The following is a 20,206-nucleotide window of genomic DNA, read 5'->3' on the forward strand; positions in this document are numbered from 1 at the left end:
AATGATGGAGGGGGCATCAGAAAATAATTAATGATGGAGGGGCATCATAGAAAATAATTAATGATGGAGGGGCATCATAGAAAATAATTAATGATGGTGGGGGCATCAGAAAATAATTAATGATGGAGGGGCATCATAGAAAATAATTAATGATGGAGGGGCATCATAGAAAATAATGAATGATGGAGGGGGCATCATAGAAAATAATTAATGATGGAGGGGGCATCAGAAAATAATTAATGATGGAGGGGGCATCGTAGAAAATAATTAATGATGGAGGGGCATCATAGAAAATAATTAATGATGGAGGGGCATCATAGAAAATAATTAATGATGGAGGGGGCATCATAAAAAAAATTAATGATGGAGGGGGCATCATAGAAAATAATTAATGATGGAGGGGCATCATAGAAAATAATTAATGATGGAGGAGGCATCATAGAAAATAATTAATGATGGAGGGGCATCATAGAAAATAATTAATGATGGAGGGGCATCATAGAAAATAATTAATGATGGAGGGGCATCATAGAAAATAATGATGGAGGGGCATCATAGAAATTAATTAATGATGGAGGGGGCATCATAGAAAATAATTAATGATGGAGGGGCATTATAGAAAATAATTAATGATGGAGGGGCATCATAGAAAATAATGATGGAGGGGCATCATAGAAATTAATTAATGATGGAGGGGGCATCATAGAAAATAATTAATGATAGAGGGGGCATCAGAAAATAATTAATGATGGAGGGGCATCATAGAAATTAATTAATGATGGAGGGGGCATCATAGAAAATAATTAATGATGGAGGGGGCATCAGAAAATAATTAATGATGGAGGGGCATCATAGAAAATAATTAATGATGGAGGGGCATCATAGAAAATAATGAATGATGGAGGGGGCATCATAGAAAATAATTAATGATGGAGGGGGCATCAGAAAATAATTAATGATGGAGGGGGCATCGTAGAAAATAATTAATGATGGAGGGGCATCATAGAAAATAATTAATGATGGAGGGGCATCATAGAAAATAATTAATGATGGAGGGGGCATCATAAAAAAAATTAATGATGGAGGGGGCATCATAGAAAATAATTAATGATGGAGGGGCATCATAGAAAATAATTAATGATGGAGGAGGCATCATAGAAAATAATTAATGATGGAGGGTGCATCAGAAAATAATTAATGATAGGGGGGCATCAGAAAATAATTCATTATGGAGGGGGCATCAGAAATTAATTAATGATGGAGGGGGCATCATAGAAAATAATTAATGATGGAGGGGGCATCATAGAAAATAATTAATGATGGAGGGGCATCATAGAAAATAATGATGGAGGGGGCATCATAGAAAATAATTAATGATGGAGGGGCATCATAGAAAATAATGATGGAGGGGTCATCATAGAAAATAATTAATGATGGAGGGGGCATCATAGAAAATAATTAATGATGGAGTGGCATCATAGAAAATAATGATGGAGGGGTCATCATAGAAAATAATTAATGATGGAGGGGGCATCATAGAAAATAATTAATGATGGAGGGGCATCATAGAAAATAATTAATGATGGAGGGGGAATCAGAAAATAATTAATGATGGAGGGGCATCATAGAAAATAATTAATGATGGAGGGGCATCATAGAAAATAATTAATATTGGATGGGCATCATAGAAAATAATTAATGATGGAGGGGGCATCTTAGAAAATAATTAATGATGGAGGGGGCATCATAGAAAATAAGTAATGATGGAGGGGGCATCTTAGAAAATAATTAATGATGGAGGGGCTTCATAGAAAATAATTAATGATGGAGGGGCATCATAGAAAATAATAAATGATGGAGGGGCATCATAGAAAATAATTAATAAAGGAGGGGGCATCTTAGAAAATAATTAATGATGGAGGGGGCATCAGAAAATAATTAATGATGGAGGGGCATCATAGAAAATAGTTGATGATGGAGGGGGCATCATAGAAAATAATTAATGATGGAGGGGGCATCATAGAAAATAATTAATGATGGAGGGGGCATCATAGAAAATAATTAATGATGGAGGGGGCATCATAGAAAATAATTAATGATGGAGGGGCATCATAGAAAATAATTAATGATGGAGGGGCATCATAGAAAATAATTAATGATGGAGGGGGCATCATAGAAAATAATGATGGAGGGGGCATCATAGAAAATAATTAATGATGGAGGGGGCATCATAGAAAATAATTAATGATGGAGGGGCATCATAGAAAATAATTAATGATGGAGGGGCATCATAGAAAATAATTAATGATGGAGGGGGCATCATAGAAAATAATGATGGAGGGGGCATCATAGAAAATAATTAATGATGGAGGGGGCATCATAGAAAATAATTAATGATCGAGGGGCATCAAAGAAAATAATTAATGATGGAGGGGGCATCATAGAAAATAATTAATGATGGAGGGGGCATCATAGAAAATAATTAATGATGGAGGGGCATTATAGAAAATAATTAATGATGGAGGGGGCATCATAGAAAATAATTAATGATGGAGGAGGCATCATAGAAAATAATTAATGATGGAGGGGCATCATAGAAATTAATTAATGATGGAGGGGGCATCATAGAAAATAATTAATGATGGAGGGGGCATCAGACAATAATTAATGATGGAGGGGGCATCATAGAAAATAATTAATGATGGAGGGGGCATCATAGAAAATAATTAATGATCGAGGAGGCATCATAGAAAATAATTAATGATCGAGGAGGCATCATAGAAAATAATTAATGATGGAGGGGCATCATAGAAAATAATTAATGATGGAGGGGGCATCATAGAAAATAATTAATGATGGAGGGGCATCATAGAAAATAATTAATGATGGAGGGGGCATCGTAGAAAATAATTAATGATGGAGGGGCATCATAGAAAATAGATACTGATGGAGGGGGCATCATAGAAAATAATTAATGATGGAGGGGCATCATAGAAAATAATTAATGATGGAGGGGGCATCATACAAAATAATTAATGATGGAGGGGCATCATACAAAATAATTAATAATGGAGGGGGCATCATAGAAAATAATTAATGATGGAGGGGGCATCATAGAAAATAATTAATGATGGAGGGGCATCATAGAAAATAATTAATGATGGAGGGGGCATCATAGAAAATAATTAATGATGGAGGGGCATCATAGAAAATAATTAATGATGGAGGGGCATCATAGAAAATAATTAATGATGGAGGGGGCATCATAGAAAATAATGATGGAGGGGGCATCATAGAAAATAATTAATGATGGAGGGGGCATCATAGAAAATAATTAATGATCGAGGGGCATCAAAGAAAATAATTAATGATGGAGGGGGCATCATAGAAAATAATGATGGAGGGGGCATCATAGAAAATAATTAATGATGGAGGGGGCATCATAGAAAATAATTAATGATCGAGGGGCATCAAAGAAAATAATTAATGATGGAGGGGGCATCATAGAAAATAATTAATGATGGAGGGGGCATCATAGAAAATAATTAATGATGGAGGGGCATTATAGAAAATAATTAATGATGGAGGGGGCATCATAGAAAATAATTAATGATGGAGGAGGCATCATAGAAAATAATTAATGATGGAGGGGCATCATAGAAATTAATTAATGATGGAGGGGGCATCATAGAAAATAATTAATGATGGAGGGGGCATCAGACAATAATTAATGATGGAGGGGGCATCATAGAAAATAATTAATGATGGAGGGGGCATCATAGAAAATAATTAATGATGGAGGAGGCATCATAGAAAATAATTAATGATGGAGGAGGCATCATAGAAAATAATTAATGATGGAGGGGCATCATAGAAAATAATTAATGATGGAGGGGGCATCATAGAAAATAATTAATGATGGAGGGGCATCATAGAAAATAATTAATGATGGAGGGGGCATCGTAGAAAATAATTAATGATGGAGGGGCATCATAGAAAATAGATACTGATGGAGGGGGCATCATAGAAAATAATTAATGATGGAGGGGCATCATAGAAAATAATTAATGATGGAGGGGGCATCATACAAAATAATTAATGATGGAGGGGCATCATACAAAATAATTAATAATGGAGGGGGCATCAGACAATAATTAATGATGGAGGGGCATCATACAAAATAATTAATGATGGAGGGGGCAACAGAAAAAAATTAATGATGGAGGGGGCATCATAGAAAATAATTAATGATGGAGGGGCATCATAGAAAATAATTAATGATGGAGGGGCATCATAGAAAATAATTAATGATGGAGGGGGCAACAGAAAAAAATTAATGATGGAGGGGGCATCATAGAAAATAATTAATGATGGAGGGGGCATCATAGAAAATAATTAATGATCGAGGGGCATCATAGAAAATAATTAATGATGGAGGGGGCATCAAAGAAAATAATTAATGATGGAGGGGGCATCATAGAAAATAATTAATGATGGAGGGGGCATCGTAGAAAATAATTAATGATGGAGGGGCATCATAGGAAATAATTAATGATGGAGGGGCATTATAGAAAATAATTAATGATGGAGGGGGTATCATAGAAGATAATTAATGATGGAGGGGCATCAGACAATAATTAATGATGGAGGGGCATCATAGAAAATAATTACTGATGGAGGGGGCATCATAGAAAATAATTAATGATGGAGGGGGCATCGTAGAAAATAATTAATGATGGAGGGGCATCATATAAAATATTTAATGATGGAGGGGGCATCATAGAAAATAATTAATGATGGAGGCGGCAACATAGAAAATAACTAATGATGGAGGGGGCATCAGAAAATAATTAATGATGGAGGAGGCATCATAGAAAATAATTAATGGTGGAGGGGGCATCATAGAAAATAATTAATGATGGAGGGGGCATCATACAAAATAATTAATGATGGAGGGGGCATCAGAAAATAATTAATGATAGAGGGGGCATGATAGAAAATAATTAATGATGGAGGGGCATCATAGAAAATAATTAATGATAGAGGGGGCATCATACAAAATAATTAATGATGGAGGGGCATCATACAAAATAATTAATAATGGAGGGGGCATCAGACAATAATTAATGATGGAGGGGCATCATACAAAATAATTAATGATGGAGGGGGCAACAGAAAAAAATTAATGATGGAGGGGGCATCATAGAAAATAATTAATGATGGAGGGGGCATCATAGAAAATAATTAATGATGGAGGGGGCATCATAGAAAATAATTAATGATCGAGGGGCATCATAGAAAATAATTAATGATGGAGGGGGCATCAAAGAAAATAATTAATGATGGAGGGGGCATCATAGAAAATAATTAATGATGGAGGGGGCATCGTAGAAAATAATTAATGATGGAGGGGCATCATAGGAAATAATGATGGAGGGGTCATCATAGAAAATAATTAATGATGGAGGGGGCATCATAGAAAATAATTAATGATGGAGTGGCATCATAGAAAATAATGATGGAGGGGTCATCATAGAAAATAATTAATGATGGAGGGGGCATCATAGAAAATAATTAATGATGGAGGGGCATCATAGAAAATAATTATTGATGGAGGGGGAATCAGAAAATAATTAATGATGGAGGGGCATCATAGAAAATAATTAATGATGGAGGGGCATCATAGAAAATAATTAATATTGGATGGGCATCATAGAAAATAATTAATGATGGAGGGGGCATCTTAGAAAATAATTAATGATGGAGGGGGCATCATAGAAAATAAGTAATGATGGAGGGGGCATCTTAGAAAATAATTAATGATGGAGGGGCTTCATAGAAAATAATTAATGATGGAGGGGCATCATAGAAAATAATAAATGATGGAGGGGCATCATAGAAAATAATTAATAAAGGAGGGGGCATCTTAGAAAATAATTAATGATGGAGGGGGCATCAGAAAATAATTAATGATGGAGGGGCATCATAGAAAATAGTTGATGATGGAGGGGGCATCATAGAAAATAATTAATGATGGAGGGGGCATCATAGAAAATAATTAATGATGGAGGGGGCATCATAGAAAATAATTAATGATGGAGGGGGCATCATAGAAAATAATTAATGATGGAGGGGCATCATAGAAAATAATTAATGATGGAGGGGCATCATAGAAAATAATTAATGATGGAGGGGGCATCATAGAAAATAATGATGGAGGGGGCATCATAGAAAATAATTAATGATGGAGGGGGCATCATAGAAAATAATTAATGATGGAGGGGCATCATAGAAAATAATTAATGATGGAGGGGCATCATAGAAAATAATTAATGATGGAGGGGGCATCATAGAAAATAATGATGGAGGGGGCATCATAGAAAATAATTAATGATGGAGGGGGCATCATAGAAAATAATTAATGATCGAGGGGCATCAAAGAAAATAATTAATGATGGAGGGGGCATCATAGAAAATAATTAATGATGGAGGGGGCATCATAGAAAATAATTAATGATGGAGGGGCATTATAGAAAATAATTAATGATGGAGGGGGCATCATAGAAAATAATTAATGATGGAGGAGGCATCATAGAAAATAATTAATGATGGAGGGGCATCATAGAAATTAATTAATGATGGAGGGGGCATCATAGAAAATAATTAATGATGGAGGGGGCATCAGACAATAATTAATGATGGAGGGGGCATCATAGAAAATAATTAATGATGGAGGGGGCATCATAGAAAATAATTAATGATGGAGGAGGCATCATAGAAAATAATTAATGATGGAGGAGGCATCATAGAAAATAATTAATGATGGAGGGGCATCATAGAAAATAATTAATGATGGAGGGGGCATCATAGAAAATAATTAATGATGGAGGGGCATCATAGAAAATAATTAATGATGGAGGGGGCATCGTAGAAAATAATTAATGATGGAGGGGCATCATAGAAAATAGATACTGATGGAGGGGGCATCATAGAAAATAATTAATGATGGAGGGGCATCATAGAAAATAATTAATGATGGAGGGGGCATCATACAAAATAATTAATGATGGAGGGGCATCATACAAAATAATTAATAATGGAGGGGGCATCATAGAAAATAATTAATGATGGAGGGGGCATCATAGAAAATAATTAATGATGGAGGGGCATCATAGAAAATAATTAATGATGGAGGGGGCATCATAGAAAATAATTAATGATGGAGGGGCATCATAGAAAATAATTAATGATGGAGGGGCATCATAGAAAATAATTAATGATGGAGGGGGCATCATAGAAAATAATGATGGAGGGGGCATCATAGAAAATAATTAATGATGGAGGGGGCATCATAGAAAATAATTAATGATCGAGGGGCATCAAAGAAAATAATTAATGATGGAGGGGGCATCATAGAAAATAATGATGGAGGGGGCATCATAGAAAATAATTAATGATGGAGGGGGCATCATAGAAAATAATTAATGATCGAGGGGCATCAAAGAAAATAATTAATGATGGAGGGGGCATCATAGAAAATAATTAATGATGGAGGGGGCATCATAGAAAATAATTAATGATGGAGGGGCATTATAGAAAATAATTAATGATGGAGGGGGCATCATAGAAAATAATTAATGATGGAGGAGGCATCATAGAAAATAATTAATGATGGAGGGGCATCATAGAAATTAATTAATGATGGAGGGGGCATCATAGAAAATAATTAATGATGGAGGGGGCATCAGACAATAATTAATGATGGAGGGGGCATCATAGAAAATAATTAATGATGGAGGGGGCATCATAGAAAATAATTAATGATGGAGGAGGCATCATAGAAAATAATTAATGATGGAGGAGGCATCATAGAAAATAATTAATGATGGAGGGGCATCATAGAAAATAATTAATGATGGAGGGGGCATCATAGAAAATAATTAATGATGGAGGGGCATCATAGAAAATAATTAATGATGGAGGGGGCATCGTAGAAAATAATTAATGATGGAGGGGCATCATAGAAAATAGATACTGATGGAGGGGGCATCATAGAAAATAATTAATGATGGAGGGGCATCATAGAAAATAATTAATGATGGAGGGGGCATCATACAAAATAATTAATGATGGAGGGGCATCATACAAAATAATTAATAATGGAGGGGGCATCAGACAATAATTAATGATGGAGGGGCATCATACAAAATAATTAATGATGGAGGGGGCAACAGAAAAAAATTAATGATGGAGGGGGCATCATAGAAAATAATTAATGATGGAGGGGCATCATAGAAAATAATTAATGATGGAGGGGCATCATAGAAAATAATTAATGATGGAGGGGGCAACAGAAAAAAATTAATGATGGAGGGGGCATCATAGAAAATAATTAATGATGGAGGGGGCATCATAGAAAATAATTAATGATCGAGGGGCATCATAGAAAATAATTAATGATGGAGGGGGCATCAAAGAAAATAATTAATGATGGAGGGGGCATCATAGAAAATAATTAATGATGGAGGGGGCATCGTAGAAAATAATTAATGATGGAGGGGCATCATAGGAAATAATTAATGATGGAGGGGCATTATAGAAAATAATTAATGATGGAGGGGGTATCATAGAAGATAATTAATGATGGAGGGGCATCAGACAATAATTAATGATGGAGGGGCATCATAGAAAATAATTACTGATGGAGGGGGCATCATAGAAAATAATTAATGATGGAGGGGGCATCGTAGAAAATAATTAATGATGGAGGGGCATCATATAAAATATTTAATGATGGAGGGGGCATCATAGAAAATAATTAATGATGGAGGCGGCAACATAGAAAATAACTAATGATGGAGGGGGCATCAGAAAATAATTAATGATGGAGGAGGCATCATAGAAAATAATTAATGGTGGAGGGGGCATCATAGAAAATAATTAATGATGGAGGGGGCATCATACAAAATAATTAATGATGGAGGGGGCATCAGAAAATAATTAATGATAGAGGGGGCATGATAGAAAATAATTAATGATGGAGGGGCATCATAGAAAATAATTAATGATAGAGGGGGCATCATACAAAATAATTAATGATGGAGGGGCATCATACAAAATAATTAATAATGGAGGGGGCATCAGACAATAATTAATGATGGAGGGGCATCATACAAAATAATTAATGATGGAGGGGGCAACAGAAAAAAATTAATGATGGAGGGGGCATCATAGAAAATAATTAATGATGGAGGGGCATCATAGAAAATAATTAATGATGGAGGGGGCAACAGAAAAAAATTAATGATGGAGGGGGCATCATAGAAAATAATTAATGATGGAGGGGGCATCATAGAAAATAATTAATGATCGAGGGGCATCATAGAAAATAATTAATGATGGAGGGGGCATCAAAGAAAATAATTAATGATGGAGGGGGCATCATAGAAAATAATTAATGATGGAGGGGGCATCGTAGAAAATAATTAATGATGGAGGGGCATCATAGGAAATAATTAATGATGGAGGGGCATCATAGAAAATAATTAATGATGGAGGGGGTATCATAGAAGATAATTAATGATGGAGGGGCATCAGACAATAATTAATGATGGAGGGGCATCATAGAAAATAATTACTGATGGAGGGGGCATCATAGAAAATAATTAATGATGGAGGGGGCATCGTAGAAAATAATTAATGATGGAGGGGCATCATATAAAATATTTAATGATGGAGGGGGCATCATAGAAAATAATTAATGATGGAGGCGGCAACATAGAAAATAACTAATGATGGAGGGGGCATCAGAAAATAATTAATGATGGAGGAGGCATCATAGAAAATAATTAATGGTGGAGGGGGCATCATAGAAAATAATTAATGATGGAGGGGGCATCATACAAAATAATTAATGATGGAGGGGGCATCAGAAAATAATTAATGATAGAGGGGGCATGATAGAAAATAATTAATGATGGAGGGGCATCATAGAAAATAATTAATGATAGAGGGGGCATGATAGAAAATAATTAATGATGGAGGGGCATCATAGAAAATAATAAATGATGGAGGGGGCATCAGAAAATATTTAATGATGGAGGGGGCATCATAGAAAATAATTAATGATGGAGGGGGCATCAGAAAATAATTAATGATGGAGGAGGCATCATAGAAAATAATTAATGATGGAGGGGGCATCATAGAAAATAATTAATAATGGAGGGGGCATCTTAGAAAATAATTAATGATGGAGGGGCATCATAGAAAATAATTAATGATGGAGGGGCATCATAGAAAATAATTAATGGTGGAGGGGGCATCAGAAAATAATTAATGATGGAGGAGGCATCATAGAAAATAATTAATGGTGGAGGGGCATCATAGAAAATAATTAATGATGGAGCGGGCATCATAGAAAATAATTAATGATGGAGGGGGCATCATCGAAAATAATTAATGGTGGAGGGGGCATCATAGAAAATAACTAATGATGGAGGGGGCATCAGAAAATAATTAATGATGGAGGAGGCATCATAGAAAATAATTAATGGTGGAGGGGGCATCATACAAAATAATTAATGATGGAGGGGGCATCATACAAAATAATTAATGATGGAGGGGGCATCAGAAAATAATTAATGATAGAGGGGGCATGATAGAAAATAATTAATGATGGAGGGGCATCATAGAAAATAATTAATGATGGAGGGGGCATGATAGAAACTAATTAATGATGGAGGGGCATCATAGAAAATAATTAATGATGGAGGGGCATCATAGAAAATAATTAATGATGGAGGGGGCATCATAGAAAAAAAATTAATGATGGAGGGGGCATCAGAAAATAATTAATGATGGAGGGGCATCATAGAAATTAATTAATGATGGAGGGGGCATCTTAGAAAATAATTAATGATGGAGGGGGCATCAGAAAATAATTAATGATGGAGGGGCATCATAGAAAATAATTAATGATGGAGGGGCATCATAGAAAATAATTAATGATGGAGGGGGCATCATAAAAAAAATTAATGATGGAGGGGGCATCATAGAAAATAATTAATGATGGAGGGGCATCATAGAAAATAATTAATGATGGAGGAGGCATCATAGAAAATAATTAATTATGGAGGGGGCATCAGAAATTAATTAATGATGGAGGGGGCATCATAGAAAATAATTAATGATGGAGGGGGCATCAGAAAATAATTAATGATGGAGGGGGCATCATAGAAAATAATTAATGATGGAGGGGGCATCATAGAAAATAATTAATGATGGAGGGGCATCATAGAAAATAATGATGGAGGGGTCATCATAGAAAATAATTAATGATGGAGGGGGCATCATAGAAAATAATTAATGATGGAGTGGCATCATAGAAAATAATGATGGAGGGGTCATCATAGAAAATAATTAATGATGGAGGGGGCATCATAGAAAATAATTAATGATGGAGGGGCATCATAGAAAATAATTGATGATGGAGGGGGAATCAGAAAATAATTAATGATGGAGGGGCATCATAGAAAATAATTAATGATGGAGGGGCATCATAGAAAATAATTAATATTGGATGGGCATCATAGAAAATAATTAATGATGGAGGGGGCATCTTAGAAAATAATTAATGATGGAGGGGGCATCATAGAAAATAAGTAATGATGGAGGGGGCATCTTAGAAAATAATTAATGATGGAGGGGCATCATAGAAAATAATTAATGATGGAGGGGCATCATAGAAAATTATAAATGATGGAGGGGCATCATAGAAAATAATTAATAAAGGAGGGGGCATCTTAGAAAATAATTAATGATGGAGGGGGCATCAGAAAATAATTAATGATGGAGGGGCATCATAGAAAATAATTGATGATGGAGGGGGCATCATAGAAAATAATTAATGATGGAGGGGGCATCATAGAAAATAATTAATGATGGAGGGGGCATCATAGAAAATAATTAATGATGGAGGGGCATCATAGAAAATAATAAATGATGGAGGGGCATCATAGAAAATAATTAATGATGGAGGGGGCATCATAGAAAATAGTTAATGATGGAGGGGGCATCATAGAAAATAATTAATGATGGAGGAGGCATCATAGAAAATAGTTAATGATGGAGGGGGCATCATAGAAAATAATTAATGATGGAGGAGGCATCATAGAAAATAATTAATGATGGAGGGGCATCATAGAAAATAATTAATGATGGAGGGGCATCATAGAAAATAATTAATGATGGAGGGGGCATCAGAAAATAATTAATGATGGAGGGGGCATCATAGAAATTAATTAATGATGGAGGGGGCATCATAGAAAATAATTAATGATGGAGGGGGCATCAGAAAATAATTAATGATGGAGGGGGCATCGTAGAAAATAATTAATGATGGAGGGGCATCATAGAAAATAATTAATGATGGAGGGGCATCATAGAAAATAATTAATGATGGAGGGGGCATCATAGAAAATAAGTAATGATGGAGGGGGCATCTTAGAAAATAATTAATGATGGAGGGGCATCATAGAAAATAATTAATGATGGAGGGGCATCATAGAAAATAATAAATGATGGAGGGGCATCATAGAAAATAATTAATAAAGGAGGGGGCATCTTAGAAAATAATTAATGATGGAGGGGGCATCAGAAAATAATTAATGATGGAGGGGCATCATAGAAAATAATTAATGATGGAGGGGGCATCATAGAAAATAATTAATGATGGAGGGGCATCATAGAAAATAATTGATGATGGAGGGGGAATCAGAAAATAATTAATGATGGAGGGGCATCATAGAAAATAATTAATGATGGAGGGGCATCATAGAAAATAATTAATATTGGATGGGCATCATAGAAAATAATTAATGATGGAGGGGGCATCTTAGAAAATAATTAATGATGGAGGGGGCATCAGAAAATAATTAATGATGGAGGGGCATCATAGAAAATAATTAATGATGGAGGGGGCATCATAGAAAATAATTAATGATGGAGGGGGCATCAGAAAATAATTAATGATGGAGGGGCATCATAGAAAATAATTAATGATGGAGGGGGCATCATAGACAATAATTAATGATGGAGGGGCATCATAGAAAATAATTGATGATGGAGGGGGAATCAGAAAATAATTAATGATGGAGGGGCATCATAGAAAATAATTAATGATGGAGGGGCATCATAGAAAATAATTAATATTGGATGGGCATCATAGAAAATAATTAATGATGGAGGGGGCATCTTAGAAAATAATTAATGATGGAGGGGGCATCATAGAAAATAAGTAATGATGGAGGGGGCATCTTAGAAAATAATTAATGATGGAGGGGCATCATAGAAAATAATTAATGATGGAGGGGCATCATAGAAAATTATAAATGATGGAGGGGCATCCTAGAAAATAATTAATAAAGGAGGGGGCATCTTAGAAAATAATTAATGATGGAGGGGGCATCAGAAAATAATTAATGATGGAGGGGCATCATAGAAAATAATTGATGATGGAGGGGGCATCATAGAAAATAATTAATGATGGAGGGGGCATCATAGAAAATAATTAATGATGGAGGGGCATCATAAAAAATAATTAATGATGGAGGGGGCATCATAGAAAATAGTTAATGATGGAGGGGGCATCATAGAAAATAATTAATGATGGAGGAGGCATCATAGAAAATAGTTAATGATGGAGGGGGCATCATAGAAAATAATTAATGATGGAGGAGGCATCATAGAAAATAATTAATGATGGAGGGGGCATCAGAAAATAATTAATGATGGAGGGGGCATCATAGAAATTAATTAATGATGGAGGGGTCATCATAGAAAATAATTAATGATGGAGGGGGCATCATAGAAAATAATTAATGATGGAGTGGCATCATAGAAAATAATGATGGAGGGGTCATCATAGAAAATAATTAATGATGGAGGGGGCATCATAGAAAATAATTAATGATGGAGGGGCATCATAGAAAATAATTGATGATGGAGGGGGAATCAGAAAATAATTAATGATGGAGGGGCATCATAGAAAATAATTAATGATGGAGGGGCATCATAGAAAATAATTAATATTGGATGGGCATCATAGAAAATAATTAATGATGGAGGGGGCATCTTAGAAAATAATTAATGATGGAGGGGGCATCATAGAAAATAAGTAATGATGGAGGGGGCATCTTAGAAAATAATTAATGATGGAGGGGCATCATAGAAAATAATTAATGATGGAGGGGCATCATAGAAAATTATAAATGATGGAGGGGCATCATAGAAAATAATTAATAAAGGAGGGGGCATCTTAGAAAATAATTAATGATGGAGGGGGCATCAGAAAATAATTAATGATGGAGGGGCATCATAGAAAATAATTGATGATGGAGGGGGCATCATAGAAAATAATTAATGATGGAGGGGGCATCATAGAAAATAATTAATGATGGAGGGGGCATCATAGAAAATAATTAATGATGGAGGGGCATCATAGAAAATAATAAATGATGGAGGGGCATCATAGAAAATAATTAATGATGGAGGGGGCATCATAGAAAATAGTTAATGATGGAGGGGGCATCATAGAAAATAATTAATGATGGAGGAGGCATCATAGAAAATAGTTAATGATGGAGGGGGCATCATAGAAAATAATTAATGATGGAGGAGGCATCATAGAAAATAATTAATGATGGAGGGGCATCATAGAAAATAATTAATGATGGAGGGGCATCATAGAAAATAATTAATGATGGAGGGGGCATCAGAAAATAATTAATGATGGAGGGGGCATCATAGAAATTAATTAATGATGGAGGGGGCATCATAGAAAATAATTAATGATGGAGGGGGCATCAGAAAATAATTAATGATGGAGGGGGCATCGTAGAAAATAATTAATGATGGAGGGGCATCATAGAAAATAATTAATGATGGAGGGGCATCATAGAAAATAATTAATGATGGAGGGGGCATCATAGAAAATAAGTAATGATGGAGGGGGCATCTTAGAAAATAATTAATGATGGAGGGGCATCATAGAAAATAATTAATGATGGAGGGGCATCATAGAAAATAATAAATGATGGAGGGGCATCATAGAAAATAATTAATAAAGGAGGGGGCATCTTAGAAAATAATTAATGATGGAGGGGGCATCAGAAAATAATTAATGATGGAGGGGCATCATAGAAAATAATTAATGATGGAGGGGGCATCATAGAAAATAATTAATGATGGAGGGGCATCATAGAAAATAATTGATGATGGAGGGGGAATCAGAAAATAATTAATGATGGAGGGGCATCATAGAAAATAATTAATGATGGAGGGGCATCATAGAAAATAATTAATATTGGATGGGCATCATAGAAAATAATTAATGATGGAGGGGGCATCTTAGAAAATAATTAATGATGGAGGGGGCATCAGAAAATAATTAATGATGGAGGGGCATCATAGAAAATAATTAATGATGGAGGGGGCATCATAGAAAATAATTAATGATGGAGGGGGCATCAGAAAATAATTAATGATGGAGGGGCATCATAGAAAATAATTAATGATGGAGGGGGCATCATAGACAATAATTAATGATGGAGGGGCATCATAGAAAATAATTGATGATGGAGGGGGAATCAGAAAATAATTAATGATGGAGGGGCATCATAGAAAATAATTAATGATGGAGGGGCATCATAGAAAATAATTAATATTGGATGGGCATCATAGAAAATAATTAATGATGGAGGGGGCATCTTAGAAAATAATTAATGATGGAGGGGGCATCATAGAAAATAAGTAATGATGGAGGGGGCATCTTAGAAAATAATTAATGATGGAGGGGCATCATAGAAAATAATTAATGATGGAGGGGCATCATAGAAAATTATAAATGATGGAGGGGCATCCTAGAAAATAATTAATAAAGGAGGGGGCATCTTAGAAAATAATTAATGATGGAGGGGGCATCAGAAAATAATTAATGATGGAGGGGCATCATAGAAAATAATTGATGATGGAGGGGGCATCATAGAAAATAATTAATGATGGAGGGGGCATCATAGAAAATAATTAATGATGGAGGGGGCATCATAGAAAATAATTAATGATGGAGGGGCATCATAGAAAATAATAAATGATGGAGGGGCATCATAAAAAATAATTAATGATGGAGGGGGCATCATAGAAAATAGTTAATGATGGAGGGGGCATCATAGAAAATAATTAATGATGGAGGAGGCATCATAGAAAAAAGTTAATGATGGAGGGGGCATCATAGAAAATAATTAATGATGGAGGAGGCATCATAGAAAATAATTAATGATGGAGGGGGCATCAGAAAATAATTAATGATGGAGGGGGCATCATAGAAATTAATTAATGATGGAGGGGGCATCATAGAAAATAATTAATGATGGAGGGGGCATCAGAAAATAATTAATGATGGAGTGGGCATCGTAGAAAATAATTAATGATGGAGGGGCATCATAGAAAATAATTAATGATGGAGGGGGCATCATAAAAAAAATTAATGATGGAAGGGGCATCATAGAAAATAATTAATGATGGAGGGGGCATCATAGAAAATAAGTAATGATGGAGGGGGCATCATAGAAAATAATTAATGGTGGAGGGGGCATCATAGAAAATAATTAATGATGGAGGAGGCATCATAGAAAATAATTAATGATGGAGGGGGCATCATAGAAAATAATTAATGATGGAGGGGGCATCATAAAAAAAATTAATGATGGAAGGGGCATCATAGAAAATAATTAATGATGGAGGGGGCATCTTAGAAAATAATTAATGATGGAGGGGCATCATAGAAAATAATTAATGGTGGAGGGGGCATCATAGAAAATAATTAATGATGGAGGAGGCATCATAGAAAATAATTAATGATGGAGGGGGCATCATAGAAAATAAGTAATGATGGAGGGTGCATCAGAAAATAATTAATGATAGGGGGGCATCAGAAAATAATTAATTATGGAGGGGGCATCAGAAATTAATTAATGATGGAGGGGGCATCATAGAAAATAATTAATGATGGAGGGGGCATCAGAAAATAATTAATGATGGAGGGGGCATCATAGAAAATAATTAATGATGGAGGGGGCATCATAGAAAATAATTAATGATGGAGGGGCATCATAGAAAATAATGATGGAGGGGTCATCATAGAAAATAATTAATGATGGAGGGGGCATCATAGAAAATAATTAATGATGGAGTGGCATCATAGAAAATAATGATGGAGGTGTCATCATAGAAAATAATTAATGATGGAGGGGGCATCATAGAAAATAATTAATGATGGAGGGGCATCATAGAAAATAATTAATGATGGAGGGGGAATCAGAAAATAATTAATGATGGAGGGGCATCATAGAAAATAATTAATGATGGAGGGGCATCATGGAAAATAATTAATATTGGATGGGCATCATAGAAAATAATTAATGATGGAGGGGGCATCTTAGAAAATAATTAATGATGGAGGGGGCATCATAGAAAATAAGTAATGATGGAGGGGGCATCTTAGAAAATAATTAATGATGGAGGGGCATCATAGAAAATAATTAATGATGGAGTGGCATCATAGAAAATACTAAATGATGGAGGGGCATCATAGAAAATAATTAATAAAGGAGGGGGCATCTTAGAAAATAATTAATGATGGAGGGGGCATCAGAAAATAATTAATGATGGAGGGGCATCATAGAAAATAATTGATGATGGAGGGGGAATCAGAAAATAATTAATGATGGAGGGGCATCATAGAAAATAATTAATGATGGAGGGGCATCATAGAAAATAATTAATATTGGATGGGCATCATAGAAAATAATTAATGATGGAGGGGGCATCTTAGAAAATAATTAATGATGGAGGGGGCATCATAGAAAATAAGTAATGATGGAGGGGGCATCTTAGAAAATAATTAATGATGGAGGGGCATCATAGAAAATAATTAATGATGGAGGGGCATCATAGAAAATTATAAATGATGGAGGGGCATCCTAGAAAATAATTAATAAAGGAGGGGGCATCTTAGAAAATAATTAATGATGGAGGGGGCATCAGAAAATAATTAATGATGGAGGGGCATCATAGAAAATAATTGATGATGGAGGGGGCATCATAGAAAATAATTAATGATGGAGGGGGCATCATAGAAAATAATTAATGATGGAGGGGGCATCATAGAAAATAATTAATGATGGAGGGGCATCATAGAAAATAATAAATGATGGAGGGGCATCATAGAAAATAATTAACGATGGAGTGGGCATCATAGAAAATAGTTAATGATGGAGGGGGCATCATAGAAAATAATTAATGATGGAGGAGGCATCATAGAAAATAGTTAATGATGGAGGGGGCATCATAGAAAATAATTAATGATGGAGGAGGCATCATAGAAAATAATTAATGATGGAGGGGCATCATAGAAAATAATTAATGATGGAGGGGCATCATAGAAAATAATTAATGATGGAGGGGGCATCAGAAAATAATTAATGATGGAGGGGGCATCATAGAAATTAATTAATGATGGAGGGGGCATCATAGAAAATAATTAATGATGGAGGGGGCATCAGAAAATAATTAATGATGGAGGGGGCATCGTAGAAAATAATTAATGATGGAGGGGCATCATAGAAATTAATTAATGATGGAGGGGGCATCATAGAAAATAATTAATGATGGAGGGGGCATCAGAAAATAATTAATGATGGAGGGGGCATCGTAGAAAATAATTAATGATGGAGGGGCATCATAGAAAATAATTAATGATGGAGGAGCATCATAGAAAATAATTAATGATGGAGGGGGCATCATAGAAAATAAGTAATGATGGAGGGGGCATCTTAGAAAATAATTAATGATGGAGGGGCATCATAGAAAATAATTAATGATGGAGGGGCATCATAGAAAATAATAAATGATGGAGGGGCATCATAGAAAATAATTAATAAAGGAGGGGGCATCTTAGAAAATAATTAATGATGGAGGGGGCATCAGAAAATAATTAATGATGGAGGGGCATCATAGAAAATAATTAATGATGGAGGGGGCATCATAGAAAATAATTAATGATGGAGGGGCATCATAGAAAATAATTGATGATGGAGGGGGAATCAGAAAATAATTAATGATGGAGGGGCATCATAGAAAATAATTAATGATGGAGGGGCATCATAGAAAATAATTAATATTGGATGGGCATCATAGAAAATAATTAATGATGGAGGGGGCATCTTAGAAAATAATTAATGATGGAGGGGGCATCATAGAAAATAAGTAATGATGGAGGGGGCATCTTAGAAAATAATTAATGATGGAGGGGCATCATAGAAAATAATTAATGATGGAGGGGCATCATAGAAAATTATAAATGATGGAGGGGCATCCTAGAAAATAATTAATAAAGGAGGGGGCATCTTAGAAAATAATTAATGATGGAGGGGGCATCAGAAAATAATTAATGATGGAGGGGCATCATAGAAAATAATTGATGATGGAGGGGGCATCATAGAAAATAATTAATGATGGAGGGGGCATCATAGAAAATAATTAATGATGGAGGGGGCATCATAGAAAATAATTAATGATGGAGGGGCATCATAGAAAATAATAAATGATGGAGGGGCATCATAAAAAATAATTAATGATGGAGGGGGCATCATAGAAAATAGTTAATGATGGAGGGGGCATCATAGAAAATAATTAATGATGGAGGGGCATCATAGAAAATAATTAATGATGGAGGGGGCATCATAGAAAATAATTAATGATGGAGGGGCATCATAGAAAATAATTAATGATGGAGGGGGCATCATAGAAAATAATTAATGATGGAGGAGGCATCATAGAAAATAGTTAATGATGGAGGGGGCATCATAGAAAATAATTAATGATGGAGGGGCATCATAGAAAATAATTAATGATGGAGGGGCATCATAGAAAATAATTAATGATGGAGGGGGCATCATAGAAAATAATGATGGAGGGGGCATCATAGAAAATAATTAATGATGGAGGGGGCATCATAGAAAATAATTAATGATGGAGGGGCATCATAGAAAATAATTAATGATGGAGGGGGCATCATAGAAAATAATTAATGATGGAGGGGGCATCATAGAAAATAATTAATGATGGAGGGGGCATCATAGAAAATAATTAA

Source organism: Engystomops pustulosus, unplaced genomic scaffold (genome assembly GCF_040894005.1).
Source record: "Engystomops pustulosus unplaced genomic scaffold, aEngPut4.maternal MAT_SCAFFOLD_105, whole genome shotgun sequence".
Classification (NCBI taxonomy): Eukaryota; Metazoa; Chordata; class Amphibia; order Anura; family Leptodactylidae; genus Engystomops; species Engystomops pustulosus.